Below are 15,599 nucleotides of genomic sequence, written 5' to 3'. Positions count from 1 at the left end.
CCCCCCCAGCCCCCTCAGCCGCCCCCCAGCACACTTGTGCTCCAGACCCTGCCCCAGCCCCGCTGCCCTTCTCTGGACACGCTCCAGCCCCTCCAGGCCCTTCTTGTCCCGAGGGGCCCAAACCTGAGCCCAGCATTCGAGGTGGGGCCTCCCCAGGGCCGAGCACAGGGGCCTCATCCCTGCCCGGCTCCTGCTGGCCACACCAGTGCTGACACAAGCCCGGGGGCTGGTGGCCCACAGAAGTGAAAAAAATTTCTTATTTTAACAGTGGAAAGTTGCCCGTATGGGCTGAACCTCCAGCCTAGAGATTTGCATCCTCTGGTGGGTGCTTTGGAATACTTTGCTCCCTTCTTTTCACTACCAGCCTTTGCAGCGTGAAACCATCGCCTTCTCCAGTTTGGGAAAGTGAGCTGGGGCTGTCTACAGGCAAAGGGACTGCAAGAGATCTGCTCACCCTTTGCGAAGGGCATTTATCCCTTGGTACACCATTATGTCAGATTTCCTGGAAAATGTAATTTTACTGAATAAGCAAAGAAAAAAAACAACCAAGCTCCTACAAGCAGGTGGATAATATCTGAAGTATTAATTTGAAAACAGATTTTGCCTGATTTTAAAAATTCTTTTCTCCTGCCATTTTGAAGCAACAGCCATGCAAGTCTCACGTTTGCTACTCTAACGTACAGTAAGTTATTCTATTTAGTTGGCAGAATTTAACATGATTAATGCAATCGGGAGTTTGAAAACAAACCCCACCTCTGTCTTCTCTTCTTGGAAACATTACAGTTATTCCCAGTTTCAATTATTTTCAATTCCACCAGTGTGATCAGCATATTTAAAATTCAATCAGCCTTCTTGTTTAAAACATTTCATGTGTGTGTCACACTAACAATCAACAAGAGTCCTGAATTTAACATCTGTTCCTACTAGTAAATGGTTTTAATTTGAGAATTGAAAAAATATATAAAGTAATTACTAGGTACTCAATCACAATGACTAATGTGTTTGCTACCAGCAGCTCTGTCCTGTCAGCAAAAACTCTGGAGAGGCAGGGTGGCAGAAAAGTGGAATTGATAGAAATTGGGGAAAAAATATTCAGAATACTGAAACTTGAAGCAGGATGCTGTTGTGGCTTTCCCTGGGTAGACCTGGGGAGCGCAGGGAGTCATTGCTGGGGGGACACGCGCTAGCTGGCTCGTGGGATGTTGTGCTGGCTTTGGCATCTCATCACGCCTCCCCTCTGCCCATATTCTTGCTTGTATTCTGAAAGCAGGTTTGATTTTGGTGCCACCGAAGGCAGGGTGGGTACAACAGCCGCAAGCGGCCCGCTGCTCCGATGGCTTTGGCCGACACAGCCCCCTCCCATCGCCTCCTCCGTAAATATTATGCATTTCCCTAGATGCTGAGGTTTTGTGACTTGAACCAGTGTCTTCTCTGCAAGCAGTTAATGCAATCCACTCAAGAACAAAAGGAAAATCTGTAATAAAACAGCAGGAAGGTTTGTCCGTTACAGAGCAAGTCCCACCCAGCGTTTTGCATACAAACAGACCTGATGCCCTGCAGAAAAGAGGTGCCTCTGCCACGCAGGCTGGGAAAGCAGAAATAGAGAGCTTAGATATCACAAAGCAAAGTCCTGCAGAGGCTTCCCAGGTGGGGGCTGCTGGGGCTGCTCAGCTCAGTCCCACATGCCCTCGGTACTTGTTATCCCCGGAGACCTCCCGGCTGCTGCTCCGGTCACTCTGCATCTTCCCAGGGGAGACACTGTTCTTCTGCCAGGGCCACAAGCAAACAAAAAAAAAATCACCATGTTTTAAAACCTATGACTAGATACACATTATGCAAACTTTAAAAAAAAAAATAATCATTGCATCTGGTCGGTTTCCAGTGTGACTAAGCACGTCATGCCCTTGGGTTTTTCAGAAATCAAAACTCGAGCAAAGAACCGTCGTCAGAAGAAGTTCTGTCCTTCTGAGCACTACAAGCTTTCACGCTGAAGACTTCACGGGGCTGGAGGCATTCTCACCCCAGGTGTTTCTGGAGAACACGGGACTGGATGCCAACAGGTCTCTGGGAAAGCCTGGACCAAGAACACAGACAGATCAGACAGGGATGTGCTTTTTAGCCTAACATAAAGCAAGCACATTTTTCTCTCCTGTTCTATATCATTGCAGGTAGCATTAGCACAGCCTGACCCAGCGGATTCACCCCCTGCAGAGGCTTACCCCGCTACCTGGCCTGGCAAACAGCAGCACCACTCTTTGACACACACAGCTTGATTAATTTTATGGGTATATTCCTTCCCGAATCCCTTACTGGGGAGGATTTACGATGGCATCGCGCACCGCCAGGAGAGGCTGCCGGGCACGCTCACAAGCCGCTCGCCCCGTCGGGGCCGGCAGCTCCTCGAGTCCAACGCGCCGCGTGACGTTTGAGGGCGACAGAGCGACGGGGGCATCCGCCGCTGCCCAAACCACTTGGAACAAACCCTCCCTTTCATTTCTGCTCTGATATTGATATTTGACCTTGGCACTCGATGGGGATTATGGCGGTTACTGAACCTTTCAGAAATGGAAACTCCTTGCACGATGTTTGGGGGCAGGCTGTCCGTCAAAAACGTCTGTTTGCCGTTAGAAACGAGCCCCTGAAGCCTGCAGCTGGATAAAAGTGGTTTCAAAAGCCATCATGCATGCCGCATTACAGCTCCATCCCGGAACGCTTTGTTCCTGATTCCTGACAGCCCTTCGCACGATGACTCCAGCAGAGCCAGCGCTCATTTGCAACACCGGGGAAAGCAGCCCTGTCTCGGCACTTTGCTCCATTGACTCGACCATTAAACGTTTCTGTTATTTGGGGAATAAACATTCTCTGCCTGGGGGAGCGGGGATCCCGGGGCAGAGGTTTGTGCATTTATCCAGGAGATGCTGCTCTTTGCGCCCACATCATGTCATATCCCAGCAGTACATGAATCCTTTTATGAGCATCTGATAAGGGCAAGCAGTGCGAAAAATAAATGCAAGTTGGCCATCCTAATACAGTTGAACTTCACCAAGAAAAAAGATTGACTTCTTGTTTTTCTGAAGTGCACTGTTTACTCCAAGCCTACCAAATAGGGACGTTTAATGTTGCTGCTTAATGCAATACCCTTTAAAAGACTATATACTCTGCGCAGCACCGCTGACCTTGCTGGAATAGGGAACATTATACTCTTTTTTCATGTAGTCCTCGCAGCACGAATCCCCAGACTTTGCAAGAAGAGGCTGCAAAAAATTCCCCATGTGGGATTTCAGTATTTGATGCTACGGTGGAAGCCCCGTTACAGCCAGCAACAGAAGCGGGAAGAAATTTGGCCTTCAGATGGGTGAATGAGCACGAAGCTAAGGGTGCCTCCAGCACACGGCTGGGAAATCAGCACTTTGGGCTGTTAGCAGTCAGCCAGAGCTGTTCTGCAAGGTGCTTGGAGCAGGGATCAGCCCCCTGGGGGTGGCACCGTGCCTGGCCTAAGGGAAAGGGTACCACCTCCATGACAATAAATAACAATAAATCACACTGCCATCCCTGTTCCTCCCAGCTTGGGTATCAGCGTCCTCCTTTGTAAAGCACTCCAGTTCCTAAACCACCTTTTGAGCCGCCTATCGTTATCAAGGCATCTTATGAAATCATTAAGGTTTTCATTTAAAGGAAAAAAACCTAAAGAAATTACCCAATTCCCTGCAAAACTACCAGTTTTTAAGTAACCACATTCCTCTCAACATTTCTTTTATTCCAGAAGTAATATTTTTACTTGCGAATCCCTAATTCTTTGACTGCAATTATTTTAACCATCATTAAACAGCAATTAAATAATAAAACATCCTAAGCCCTATACATTCTCTCTGCTGCAAACCTTACTGATACCAATTCCACTGAAGCTAATGCAGGAATAAAAATCACTGCTTCCAGCTCATTGGACTTAACCCAGAAAAAAATACATGTATTTTATAGAAACATCTGATGATTCACTGTATATTGAGGAGGAAGGGAAAAGTACAGAAGAAAATATGGGACAGATTCCAAATTATTGTGATTATACTGATGTGAAATTAAAGCAGTGAGCCAAATGGTGAAGTGAGCCAAAATGTTTTTTTTTCTGTTGAGTTTTACCCCGGCACCTTTTGCTCTTCCCTTGGAAATACAGAAATAAGACCACATAGCATGTTATTCCTAAGAATTAGTGCTCGTGGAGGTGACACAGGAGGGGCTGGATGCTCTCTGGTACAACGTGATACCTGTATGAGACTGAACAAATTCAGTAGCTCTCAATAGTTACCCAGCCTTGCTTTGATATTAATACCAAGTAATATATATTGATATTAATAAAGGAAGCCTCATGCAGTGCTGCAGTCAGTCGAGGCCGATACGGCACGGTTATTACCTCTGCGCGTAGGTGCAGCTAGCCAACACTGCAGAGACGCTGAAATTTTCCCAATATATTTTGGACCTGTATTTTAGCAATTTTTTTATTACTTTTAGCACATCTTCAAACACAGGCAAGCAAATGGAAACAAAATGGTAATTCTTTTGAAATACGGCGATGTAGAAAATACATATTCCCTCCATTTTGCCTCAGAAGTGAGAAGAGTATTTCGCTTCTCGTACTTGCTGGCGACGCTCCATTCAGTTCATAATTTAGATGTATGATTTGGTACTTTGGATCTGCTCAGTCAGACGCACAACACAATTCTTAATTATTTCAAAAATTATTTAAATGGAATAATAAATCTAGCGTTTGATGTAACATGGCTGCCTGACCCAAAGAAATATGTGGGTAATTATCGTGCTTCCCAAGTGGGATTTTTTTTATCCCCCAAATCAGTCACTAATTATTGGCCACACTCGCAATGATCGCTTAGAGTAACTGCGATGCTTTGCCACATGGTTTCAGACAAGAACAATATAACCCTCTGAATGAAAATAAGTGTAGAGTTTTTATTCCTAGGCCAAAATGCAAATGTGGTTGGTCTGATGGCTCCGTACTCAACACACGGAAATGACTTAAATAAACAAAGGTTATGAACTTGCAATACTGATTTTCTAACCAAGAAAGCTCAGTATCGGCCCCGGGCACATGCAATTTGGGCAGGGTCTGGAGAGGCCACGCAGTGTCTCCGCAGTAAAAACCAAAGCCCCCAGCCAGGACTGCACCACGCTACGGAGAGCTGCGCCTCTGCTTTATTTGCCTTTCTGTTTTTTAACTGAGCAGGGAATTCATGCTATCTCTGAAAGTATCTACAATTTTGTTATCATTGCAAAACCCTTAACAAGGTCACAGCAAGCGGAGGGAAATGTAGATCAGTCTAGTAATGAAAGGGTCTAGCCAAGCATATAGATTTTTGGTTAGAAGAAGAAAAATCAGTGTACCTCATATACGTTTTTGAAAATCTCCTGTATAACAACTCACATATGATAAAACACCATTCAAAAAATCACACCACCTCAGTTTAGCACAACCTTCTAACTTCCAACTTCAGGTAGCAAAGTCCTCTTCAAAGGTCAACAACCTAAATTAAAAATAACCAGCGGTAATAATATTGATTTATCACCTCTGGAGGTATATTTTTCACAGGTGTCTAGTTAAACTTCAGGTAATCTCCTCAATTAGGATACTTTTACTCTCAGTGCAGGTCCCCCAGTGCAGGTTTCAGCTGCATTTAAAGTTGCTCTCAGGACTCTAATCTGTGTTCTGTCTTTGATTGCTCTGGGAATACTAAACAAAAAATAGGTTGCTGAAGCATGAACAAGGATGAAGAGAGCCAAGAAGACGACATGCAACAAAAGCTCTGCCCCCAATCCTGCTCCATTTCATAAATCCTTGATTAAATGTGGAGAGGGTGACATAACCTCAAAAAAATTTCCTCAGACTTCTATAGTATTTCCGATGAAAAGCAGTGTTCCTTCTCCCTTTCCTTTTCATCTGAATACAGCTCTTTTTCTTACTGTATTTGCTTCAAAGAAAAAATACATCTTTGCCTACCTACTACAGTATTTTTCATTCTTTAACTGTATTATATAAATCTGTATGTATGCACAAAAAGAAAGGGAAGGAGCAGCTCTGCACACAGCCCTGCCTTTTTATACCGGGCTTCCTGGATGTTTAACTTGAAAATGTTCTGGTAGCCTCAGTCTTTGCAAGCACAAACCCAATTGACTAAAGTATGTAGTAATTCATAGTGTGAACCAGAGTGCAGGATGAAGCCCCTTAATGCAAGCACTAATCTGAGCTGTGTTGTTAAAAAAATGCATACTAGAAAAACATGTGTATTTTGTACTACCTTCAGTACAACTCCCATATGTGTGTGTGTAAGTGTGTGCGCACACCACGTATATGCCTATGTACGTATAACACGTTTACCCATCTATCCATAAAGAATAGTGTATCCCAGCTATGAACCCTTTAGTGGAAGACTTTCCAAAATGTAATAAGCAAAGCAGTTAAATTAAACCTCGAGATATTACCTCCCGTGATACCACGGAGCCGTTTCTGACACACCGGTGGTTTCCTCCGGAGAACTGCGCTACCAAAACCAGCACAAAAGTTCCCAGCCCGGCGACTTCACGCACTGAAGCACTAACCAAGGGACCTGCGGAAAATGCATTATGAGTAAATTTGTTTTGCTGGCGTTTCACAGAAATGCATGATTGTAAATATCTGCCAAAACAAAGTCACCCCTCATTCCCTCAGATTTACTGTGTGCTTTCAAAAGCATAGAGCGTGAACTAATCACAGCAGCAATTAGCAGCTCCTTTAAAGAAGGAAAACACTTAGTGGGTGGAAATAAAAAAGGCTGTTTTGTCACTATTGTCCATAAATTGGTTTATCTGAAAATTTCCTTAGCGAAACTCCCCCCCGGCTGCCAGCGGAGGCTGTGCGTTCCCCCGCGCCCCGTCTCCCCTCAGCCTGGATCGCGCCGTAAAACCAAACCGCCGACCCTCGTCCCCGTGCCGCCGTCGGCGCGGAGGACAGCGGTCGCCCCAGCCAGCGCCCTACGTCTCTCTGCTATTCTGCGCCTCTTTTGAACGCATTCATGTAGAAGCGAGTTGTGTTGATCTTACTCTTATCAGCAGTTGCCAGGGCCTGGGACGGTAACTTTGAATTAGCATGAAGTGAGTAATTCCTCGAGTCCTTTGCAGAGCTTTAAGCAATAGCTGCTGTATGAAATTATTCATTTCCCATTGCTTGTCAGCAGTCTTTTTATTTACCATGATTTTTCTGTCCTTTATCCCCAGCTCTAATTTTGACCTTTAACTCTTCAGTTACATGTTACACTTTCCGCAGCCACCATAAATTTCTTTTACTCCGAGGTGCAGCAGTGGAAGATGCTGTGGGACAGCAGGTACCACTCCTCTCACCCCCCAGCTCCTGGGCAGAGGTGCTTTATAACAGGTCTGGTTTTCGCATGTCTGCAGCCATCAGAAGTGCTGATACACAGGAGCAACCGATCATCCCTGGCAGGGCTGCAGAAAAACACCCCCAAGGCGCACAGGAGGGACTGGAAATACGGACACATGCACATCACACTGGCAAAATTAAAGTCTTTACGACGGCAAACGCAAGCCAGGGAGCTCAGCAGCTTGGTCCAGTCCTTGTCCCCCAGGGCATCCTCTCTCGGTGGGTGTAAGGGGCTGCTGGGCAACCGGGCACATCTGGCAACGCCACGTTCGCTGCAAGTCAACCCACATCTTGACGTTGCTATTTTCATGAGTCTATCGAACACACAGAGTGTCAGTTCCCATCTTGCCTGTGCTCCGTGATGCCGTCAGTACTTCATGGTTGTGAGGTGACACACCGTTAGCCCCGATGGACCCGGGTTTGGGGACCTGCTTGGCACCCAGAAATGCCAGCGCTCGCCCCTTCCTGAACGCACCCAGCGAGGGAAACGAAGGGCAGAGACCGCGACAGCTTTGCCTCCTCTTTCACAGCAACGTATTTCAATCAGAATGGCTGGTTCTTTAATTATTTCCTCATTATTTATGATACTACACCACTTGTGTGCGAGCTGTTTTAACTGACGTGATTTGCTATGGAGAATGTGAGAAAAAGCGCTTCATTAAGTGGCTTGGCTGCGAACAGCAATCGACGGGACTAACACACCCCGCACGACCAGGAAAATACAAATTGAATCACTCCCACAGCTTCCATTTACGCACTTTCCATCCAGGTGCATGGAAAACACATTTCATGTTAAATCCAAACCGCACAGTGGACAGAAATTTATACAAAAGTATTAAATTGTTTCTATTTATAAAGTAATTCTGGATGAGATTATAGATTCCCGGCTTGGATTGACTGCAAATTCTCCATCCTGTGACTTGATTAAAATGCATTATGAAAGAAAGATGTCAGGAAGGCAGCCTGCATTTTCAAGACAGGAAAAAAAAAGTGCTCGGTTTGCCCTGCTGAATGTCCTTTTGAGCAGTAGGAGCTGCTTTAGCATCTTTGCTGCACACTCTGATAAGCCCGGCTCCAGAACGCCACATTTTCCATTCCACATTTCCATTTAAAATTCCTGTTTCATATGCTATTCTGAGACCGGTTACTTGCAGTTGGAATCTTAATCCAAATATGTAAAGCTTAAGATAGAAACAGGAATAGCTAGCTCAAGAAATTGATAAAGCTTTTTATCTTTCCAAGTTACCGTTTCACATTTGATTCAGCACGCTAAGTAATTGTGCACGGGCCCGTATGCGTATTCTCGTTAATGAAAATAAGGACAACAAGAACAAACAACTGAAATAAATGTCACTTGATAATGCAATTTTTAGTGAACGAGAACATTCCCCGTTGCTGAGCCCTGGGAGGGCTGCGAGCGGCAAGAAGGGCTGAGCTGACCGCGAGGACTGCGGTGACCCCGCTGCCTGCCTGGGGACTGCTGGGAGCTGGGGGAGTGGCACTGGCCAGAAAACCACACCACCACCAAACCTTTTTAATATATATAAAAAATATATATATATAAAATAGATATAGATTAAAAATATATAAACATATATACATACACACACATATATAAACGTAATTATATACATATATGTATTTGTGTGTGTATTTACATATATTTTATATAGACATCTAGATATACTTTTTTATATTAAGTTTATCTATATAACTTTATATATATATACATATGTATTGCAACAAATTATGAACTCACCAACTTCGGTTCCATTCCGATTTGACAACTCACTAACTTTTTCCTGGATGAAACTACCCTTGAAATAACTGATACTGTCAGCCTTTCTTCTGGAAGGGGAAGAGCCAGCGTCAAGCCCTTGCACTGACTGATTTGGGCAAGGTCTGATCCTGCACCTCCTGCTCACCCCAGAGGCTCCTTCCCTGCAGAGAGATGCAGAGGGGTCTGGCTGCTGGAAGTCTCTAGTAAAGAGGACTCCAGCGACAGCGATGGGAGGGAAGGAGAGCTCTTAGAACACTTTTCTTGGACACAAGAGCTGCCAGAGTCAGAAAAGACGCTGAGAAACCAAGTTTTACCCAGCCCAGGCGAAGGGCCAGAGCAGCTGGGAGCCTCGCTCCTCACCGGCTCCGGCCACACCGCTTTTACAGACTCATTGCCAGCGAACTGATATTAGCAGGAACGCTTTACCAGAAGAATCTCAACCCTCCTCATCTTCAGCCTCTTCCTCCTTCTCCCTTCCCATAGCACTTTCTGCAGGCTGTGGCTGCTGCGTTTAGTTTTCCCTCACAACATCCCACTTTGAGGAATAAGTGATCTCCATCCGCGTATTGGCAGCGGATACAGGCATAAGAAATTCAATTCAGCCGTCGGGCCAGGCAGGCAGAATTGACACAAACCCGTTCAGGCCAAAACAGCAACGCGAAGGTAACGCTGCCCGAGCGGTGACGGCCACAGGAGATGAAAATATTTTTATTGAGAACAAAAAAAAACCCAAAACCTATAGGAAACTCTGAGGCTCAACACCATCCTTTGCCATTTGCCCTGTAGCTTCTTTCCCCCTCCAGATCTAGTCCTGGCTGTGCAGAAAGAACCCAGAACTGACGCCGGCTGCAGTCAAACGAACCGACCTCTTTCCCTTTTCCAGCTGCTTTGCACGGTGCCTCCAGTCAAACTGTGGCCCGGTGGTACTGCCGGGACCTGCAGCCCCTTCCAGCAACCAGCCCCAAAGCCCAGACCCTGCCGAGACCCAGCAATGTATTGGAGCAGCCGGGTTTGCTCTGTCCTGGGTGTGGACAACATGCATCGAGGCTGGGGCTCTCCTCCAGCATCACGGAAAAACTGATTTTGCACCCTTTGCTAAGCGTTCCTCTCTCCTGTGAAACAACTTCAACAGCTACTGCTTCCAGCAGCGCTTGCACACCCTCTGCCACTGGCCGTGGCACCGAGAAATGTTCATATCAGGCCACATCCAAGATCACTCTTCTCTATACAGTATCTGAGCGTGCCATAGTGACACCTACGTGTCTCACGGGAGGACACACAGCCCCGGGTATCGCCCTGTATTCTCCCCACTTGATCTCCCAGTATTTAACTTAAAACCAAACCACCCGGCTTGAAAGCTTGAAACCAAGTGTTTGTCTCCATCAGGTGTAATTGTGGGCATCCCTCGCAGCCATATGAATAGCTAATCTTCCTGGAATCTGTAAATCTAACATTTCAGATTTATAAGAAAATGCCAGGAGGGCATTCCTGCGTTGAATTTTCAATTTCATCCTCCCTTACAGACTTAACAGCAAAATGCCCCTAATGTCGCTTTTATAGGGATAATTGAAGATATGTACCATAGCAAATATACCTCTAATAAAGTGAAATGTCTGAATTGAATTAAATGAGATTCTGTTGATATCTTTTCCTGGAAAATCAACCTGTTTCTTCTTAAATTAACCTGGCCTTCAGTCTCTTTACACCTAATTGTTACTTCCCTGGTATCTGCTAATAGATTTCAAATCAGAGGAAAGCGAATGATAATCGGAACTGCTTAAATTCCTTCTTATTGATTTGGTTCAGTAGTTTCCAGCTCCTTGACTCTGGCTCTGCCAATGCGCTCTGTGTGCGTGTGTGAGACTTCACGCGTGTGTCAGTGCATGTCTGTGTGCACACGTGTGTGCGTGCATGTGTGCAGGTGTGCGTGCTCTGAAGATACATGTACACGTGCGTGTGCTGCTGGTATTGTGCTCGTGCAGTACACGAAACCCAGCTTTGAAATGGCAAAACCACGATAACGTTTGATGAGACCAATAAAGGAGCCGGTGCTACATTTCAGTTTGGCGATCAAATGCTCCAGGTCTGTTAAAACGACATCTAAACATGTCATTTGCTTACGATTCAATACTTACAGAACTAGAAGACTCTCACCTAATTTTTACAGTTCCGTATATGATTCTCAGCATGGGGTGAGGTTGTGCTACAGGAGACTGGGAAGCTGAGTGCTTATGGTTGTTCTGAGAGTACGATCTGAGGCCGGCAGCAGCTATAACAAGTACCAGATGCTGTACTTTATCTGCTCATATTTTAACCCCTAATCCCAGAAGGTCACTTGCTTCCAAGCTGTCGCTAACTCCAACGGGCAATGATATCTTTGACAGTGTCGCGCCCGTTCAGAACTTGCTAAATAAATCATAAAAAATGACTTTAACATTCCAGTCATACCCGTCTCCTCATCTGGTTTCAGTAATGCCAGCCAGGTGGAATTTATGCTCAGTGTAATCAACCCAGATAGTTTCCTTCCTTGATTAATTTTCTGCCTGATATTTTGATCTGGTGTTAAGTCTGCTCCCTCTTCTAATCCTGCCATTTTGTCATCGGGGGGTGAGCACCGGGCCAGCTTATAAGCAAGCCTGTGCATTGGAGCTGCCCACGGTGGAGGTTGCCCAGTCCCCTGCCCACTCGTGTCAGCCCCAGCATCACTCCCCTTCCCCGAGCCACACTGGGTCGGGGATCCCACTGCTACAGGTGTAATGTCTTCTCCTTCCCAAAACTTGAAGCATTGCCTCCAAGCAGGAGCTTCCAGTCTATTCTCTCCTCCTCTCATTTTGCCTGCACGGCATGTGCTAATTCAAGTTTTAAAATAGGCATCCCTTCAGAGAAAAATAGAGATTGCATATTGCAAGGGAAGACTCCCAGCAACACCAGCACCTCCAAGACCCACGCGCACCTGAGAAACAGAGGCTTTATCTCTGCATAACTGTGTATTGCAAATATTTCTCTGCTCACATGAAGAGCTACAGCTGAAAACATAAAGATACAAAAAAGGTAGTGCTTTTAACACCCAGCGAGATAAAGGCGGTGTCATTCACGCTCACAGATATATTGTAAGGATTTTAAAAAAATCGTGCAATTTGTCTCTTCTGACAAACACAGGATGCTCATGACCGCTCCCAGCGGCGGGTAGTGCTGTGACTATAACAGCATGGATCCAGACGTCAGCACCGGGCTCAGAGGGCACGTTTCCCCCAGTGAGGTATTTTACCTTTGGAGAGAAAACACCTCATCTCCATTCCTTGCTGTAGAGCACAATTGGGAAAAAGCCTTAAATGCTGCACATTGGGCTGCTTGGTTCTGATTTCCGGAATACCTTGAAGAATAGCAATTAATGAAAAAAGAAAATGCATTCCTGTTCTTTCTGAGCATTATCCTCTACCTACATGAAGATATACTATAGTTATTTTCAGACATGGCTCCAGCCACGTCTCCAATATTTACTTAATGTTCACACAATCCCTGTTTTAACCCCGCTTTTTTAAACGCAGCTCTTACCAGTCACAGGGCGAATGTACACGGCCTGACATCTCACACTGTGCGTCACTGATCAGACAGGGCAGCGCTCTCCATCTGGGATTCTCGCAGTGGCTGGATGTCTCATTGCTGCTTGGTTGTTACCGGGCAAACGCTTCATTATAAACCCTCCAGGGCAGTGACGGGGGACACAAATTTCAGACAGGGATCTCCTCGGCTCTTTAGCCACACTTTGCGGCCTATAAGCTGAGAAAATACACATATTTTATCTTGACCCCAGTCCATGTACTCCAGGCAATCCTTTATTCTCAGAAAACATGTAGCTGTGGTTCTTGGCACGGTGCTGAGGTTCTGGGGCAGGCTCATTTCTCCCCGACCAGGGCTGACGCGGAGCTCTGAGCTGCCCCAATGTGTTTGTGCACCATCCCTTAATGATTCTGTGATTCCATGATTTTCTCTCTGTCCCACCCCATACTGAAGCAGGACTTTAGGAACTCCTATACTGACAAAGTTAACAATTTTAGGTTTTAATACTACTTTTTCCCTCTCTTCTCATCCCTTCCTTTCAGTTCTAGAAGAGATCAGTGCACCTCACCGAGTAGGACTTCATCCCACTGCAGACCAGGATCACCCAGACGTTGTTGAGTCCCACACCGGGGCCAGAGGCTGAGACGGAGATCTCGGAGAGCCCGGACTCACACTGTGAGAATCGCCTCTTGCAGAGGGCGATCGCACTTCGGGTGGAGCTGAGGCCAACAGCGATGCGCAAAACACAACACAAAACAGCAGAAACTAAAGGAAAAAAAAAAGTGCTTTTAAACTGGGCAAGCTGAAAAAGTTAAATTTTTTTTTTAATGCTATCAGTAATGAGGTTTTAAATTTTTCCCCAGAATGAGGCTGTCTGAAATATGGATCATACTTATCACATGTTTTCATTGGAGAAGATAATACAGATATTATATGGTGCGGCACGCTCTGAAGCAGCGTCTTGATCCCACCGGTTTTTAATTAAAAATACTGTGAGCAGGTATTGCATTAGTCCTTGGCAGATCTTCTGTCAAAACCTTTCTGTAATCAAAAAGTGCAAGGCAAGTTAAAGTAACCAAATCGGTGTTTCCATCATTGGCATGGTTTGCTGGAAATAGGAACATTTTTATGTACTTAAGGCAAGTTGGATATTTCCTATCAGTTTATCAGCAGGTGGTCATATTTTGGTGCTCTAATTCTACTGAAATAAAGATGTTACAAAAAGCGGACAGTACGATTTTTATCTCAAGGAATTTTAATGCAATACGCCGCTTCGATTTTCGGTTATCTGTCCTTACACCAGGAAGAGCAGTAGGCAGTTTGGCTGCAGAGCAGAGCCAATCTTCCAGGTACAACCTTTCCCAGCTGCGCGACGTTTCACCCTTACCTTTTTTAACACAGCGTTATAAGACAAATATTAATGCAAAGAGCTTTAAAAATCACACTATTGAAAGTTCAGCTTCTTGAGGAATGCAGCAGTCCCTAAAGACACCAAGCACCACCAGGATGGGGAGCGGAGTAGCCCTTCCCCAGTCATGACAACAAGTATTTTAAATCCTCGTTGAAAAAGCTCCACAATTACATTATGAAGGAAAGTATCTGAGCAAGTAAATACTCTGTGATTTCCCCGGGTACAAGGGCACGCTGCCTGCGAGGCACTGAGACATTTCAAGATCACTTTGCAGTTCAGGCAGGGGCTGATGAACAGCTCCTGATGGGTAACGAGGAAAAAACTTCGTCAATTAGAGAGCTGGGAAACCTTCCGACAGGAGAAGGGAGTTTTCCTGTTTATATCATGAAAGATCCCTTGCAATGAGGGGGTCAAGAAAAACGGCCCAAGACACACCTGCAGCCATAGCAATACCCTTCCGTTGCCGACAGATTATCTGTATAAAATGCCAAGTATTAAAGTAACTGTTCCCTGGGCTCTAGAGGGGAAGCCTTCGTCTCGGTTTCTTTGGAAAGATACACCTTCCCTTATTTCATAGCTCAGTCGCAGAGACTGGTCAGATACAGACCGGAGAGAAGGAGAGCGGGAGATCTGCCGGCGGGAGAACCGCACAAGCGAGGAGCGGAGGAAAGAGCGCCGTGTCCATGGGATGAATCCATGCCTTAGTACCAAAGGGTTTCTCCAGTCAGGTATTTTGTCACAAGACATTCCTGCCTACCCACAATGAGGGAGACTAAAGTCAGCATTCACCAGGGCATGCTGTATGAGACGATTACAGGGATAAAATCCAGTCCACCGAAAGAACCGATGGCCACATATAACCTAAAACCTACTGCTATTGCTGCCCAAAACGGCTATTAGGGGTAATAAGGAATGGAGGCTTCTGCTGGCGATGTCTTTTGTTACTGCCTTTCCTTCCTCTGCAGTGGTGCAGCAATACCGCTCCTTGCAGGAGACACAACAAAGCGGCAAACTTCGCCTGAACCAGCCTTCTCTGTGTTTTAGCTGCCTTTAGCGTAAGAAAATTAAATTAAACAAAAATAAACACAAACCACTAACGCAGCAGGACGAGGATCAATTTTGCTTTAAAATGATTACTCATACCTGGTGCCGAGCTTATATAAGCAAAAATATTTCCAAGTTTTGCACTTTTCCTCGACTGCCTTCACTCCCTGTGAGGTCTTGTGGCTCCATGCAGAAACTCCCGACCCGGCCTCAGTCTTGCCGTCGGGCCAGGGCGATGGTGCCAGGGCCACGGGCTGCCTGGGGTGCCCAGGGTACCAGGTACCCCCACAGACCTCCCCAAGAAACCCAAAAACATTCATGCAAAGTATTTTCTGAAGCCAAATACGAGCAGCAGAAGTTCATTTCCAAGGGTTATGCTT

At 45.7% G+C, this 15,599-nt stretch overlaps 1 long non-coding RNA gene across 1 annotated transcript; it reads right to left on the bottom strand.

Moving 5' to 3' along the window:
- Positions 1-240: 240 nt before the first annotated feature.
- On the bottom strand, positions 241-15,210 carry LOC135314562 (uncharacterized). The gene is made up of 3 exons (XR_010374079.1): positions 13,333-15,210; positions 12,759-12,983; positions 241-2,074 (listed from the first exon to the last, which is right to left on the bottom strand). It is a non-coding gene; the product is annotated as an uncharacterized LOC135314562 (long non-coding RNA).
- Positions 15,211-15,599: the final 389 nt, after the last annotated feature.

The sequence above is a fragment of the Phalacrocorax carbo genome, chromosome 8 (assembly GCF_963921805.1).
Source record: "Phalacrocorax carbo chromosome 8, bPhaCar2.1, whole genome shotgun sequence".
NCBI classification, from domain to species: domain Eukaryota; kingdom Metazoa; phylum Chordata; class Aves; order Suliformes; family Phalacrocoracidae; genus Phalacrocorax; species Phalacrocorax carbo.
The sequence above is the reverse complement of the archived record's forward strand: the minus strand, read 5'-3'. Positions and strand labels throughout refer to the sequence as shown.